This window comes from Corvus brachyrhynchos, unplaced genomic scaffold, assembly GCF_000691975.1.
Source record: "Corvus brachyrhynchos isolate BGI_N302 unplaced genomic scaffold, ASM69197v1 scaffold148, whole genome shotgun sequence".
Classification (NCBI taxonomy): domain Eukaryota; kingdom Metazoa; phylum Chordata; class Aves; order Passeriformes; family Corvidae; genus Corvus; species Corvus brachyrhynchos.
Genome location: NW_008239785.1, coordinates 2417580 through 2420443, shown reverse-complemented (window position 1 = coordinate 2420443; position 2864 = coordinate 2417580).

Sequence of the window (2864 nt, the reverse complement as noted above, 5' to 3'; positions counted from 1 at the left end):
CCCACCCACCCCAGAACTGACCTCCAAATCAGCCGCAAGAGTCACCACCCCAAACCCTGCCCCGCTCGCTCACCCCAGAACCGACCCCCCCAACCCCCAAATCAGCTCCCGGGGCCATCCCCCCCAGCCTGGCCTCCCCAGCCCAGCCCCAGGGTGACCCCACACCTGGCGATGCTGTTCCTGCTGTGGCAGTCCCGGGGGAGCCTCTCCATCCATCCCTTTGCACCTTCCCGGGATACCTGTGAGCCGCTGCCCTGGGCAGCCCTTTGGGAGAGGGGCTTTAAATTCCCCCAGCTCAAGCCCGAAAAACCTCCCATCTCCAGCCGGGGTGGATAAAAGAAGATACTCTGATAAAACTGATAAAAGAAGAGACTCTGCTGTCATCTCACCTAATCCTGGAGTGATTTCATGGTCTAAGCACTTCAGACCAGGTCCTTTTGCACATGGGGTTTAATAGCTCATTCGAGACAAACACCAAACTTATTTGAGCACCTAATAGTAATATTTACATAAACATACATAAACATATAAGTACAAACTGCTCCAGGAGCTGCTGCCACCGGGCTCGTGCCCCCAGACCCATCTTTGCCAGCCCTGGGCTCTGCCTGCCTGGCTGCACTTTGCTGTCATACTGCAAGAAGCGATTTGGCTCCTCTCCCCTTCCAAATGCTCAGCTGTGATCTGTTATTCCTGATTTCAAAGTTCTCCTTTCCTCTCATAGACAGGAAAGCTCAAAGGGAAAAAAAGAAAAAAAAGAAAGGAGATAAAAATCAACCATGTCCTCACATTGCAGCTTGCTGTGGCAACTCTTTTTTAAACTGTTCCTGTCTGCTCCGGGCTCCAAATGCATCTCCCAAAGATTCATTCCCCATCTGAACCAAACTGTGCTCCAGGATGATGCTGAACTAAGCAGGCACAGCAGTTAAGGCCTATTTTACAAACAACAGCTCCTTTCTCTCGTTCTGGTGATTCAGACAGACTCGGGTTAGGCTGGCACGGCAGCACCCACCCTCAGGTGCCCCAAAAAACCACCCCAAAGGACCTATTCCTGTGTCAGGCCAGCCACCAGATGTGGCACAGGCACATTTCTACCGCACCACCTTTCTTGTACACCGGCACAAAGCTTTGCTGCTCCTCTGGATTCCTGTGGAATCTGGAAACAGGAGGATAAAACCATCAGCTGCAGGCTGGCTGCGTGGATTCCTCCTGCAGGGCTGGCTCTGCTCTCCCCCAGGGCAGAGGGACAGGAGGACCACACAAACCTGCAGCTCCACACGGAGCAGAGCCTGGAGGGGAGCCCTGCCGCGAGGCTGAGCTGCCTTTGGTGTCACAGGGATTGCTGCAGAGAGTAAATCCACAGAGTCACGGCCTGCAGGCATTCACATCCCTCTGCCAGCCAGCCCTGCAGCCTGTGAGGGCTGGGAGCTCCACAGCGTGCCTTTTCCTATGGATTTTGGCCAGAGGATCTTGCTTTTGGGGATCTGGATCATTCTCCTGCACCCCTGCCCGAATAACCCGTCTATGTCTCAGGACAAGAATTTATTTTGCTGCTATTTATTTTTATCCTGCTACTTGCGAGTTTCACTGATATTTGAGAAGAAACTGAGTGTTTTCCCTCGCTTTTTCCCCCTTTAATCTCACTCTGTAGCGTAAGGGTGGACCCGGCCTCTCTGCAGGCTGACCAAAGCTCCACCGGTGCCATCCTCCAAATGCCAGTGCCTTGCGGTGTCTGAGGACACAGGGCAGGTCCCACTGGGTGAAACCTCCCTGGAACTGGGGCAATTCCCACAGGGTAAAACCTCCCTGTGGCCAGGCTTTCCCCACGAATTGTCCCAGCAACCTCCATGGTCGTGGCTGGGGATGTGGCACATCACCTGAGGGCAGGTGGCCAGCTTGGGATCAGGAGAGGCAGGCAGAGCTGTGCTCCAGCACTCCTTGAGCCCTGCAGGGTGGCCGGTTTTCCGCTGTGCTGCTCCTAACTGCCCGCTTTTCCCTGTGGGATGTCATCGGGAACACGGAGCATCCTCACACCGAAGTGGTCTGTTCACTTCCCCACGTACCTCGTCCAAACGGGAGCTGGTTTTGTGGGGCTCCTCGTGGGCGGCCGAGGGTGAAAAGGGCTCCGTGTCCTGTGGAGGCAATGTCGCAGGGCTGTGAGTGTCCCCAGAGCTCCCAGCACGGCAGGATCAGCTCTGAACGCCCATTAAGAGAACTGAGACGCTGTGGAGCGGGTTAGTTACAGGAGTAATCGATGCATTAGATATTTCTCTCTCCTCAGGAGCAAAGCAAGGCAGCCCGGGGTGGGGGCAGACGAAGAGTCCTCGAAGAGCTGAATGCACCGGCCGGTCCCAGGACTTCCATCTGTGCAGGAGCAAAAAGGCAGTTTTGCAGGAAAAGAAGACACGGCGTGAAAAATACTTGTTCTCTCTGCAGTGAATCAGCTGCTCTTCCAGCCGTGGGGAGAAACACAGTTTCTCCTGAAAACTGGGGCTCACCGCGGGTGTTTTGGTGCACGGGTTTAGCTGCCCGCTGGACAATGAGGACACATTCGCAGTACGAGGACCCCCATTCCTAAAAACCAGCCCTGCAGCCCCTGGGGCTGAACAAACCCTCTTCCAGTGACTACCGAAGGGGGAGGCGATAAGAAAACCCCCGCAACTGAGGCTCCGCAGACGCCTCACTTTGGGTGTCCAGCTCCCTTTTGGGGTGCCCCAGCCCCTCGCGGGGGATAACAGCACTGACTGACATTTTACCCCATCCCAGGGCAAAGCGGGGTCGGGATCCCCTCCCCGGGGTGCGCGGGGCGGGGCCGGGCGGGAGCCGCGCCCCGGAGCCCCCCGGGCCCCCCCGCTCCCGCCGCAGCG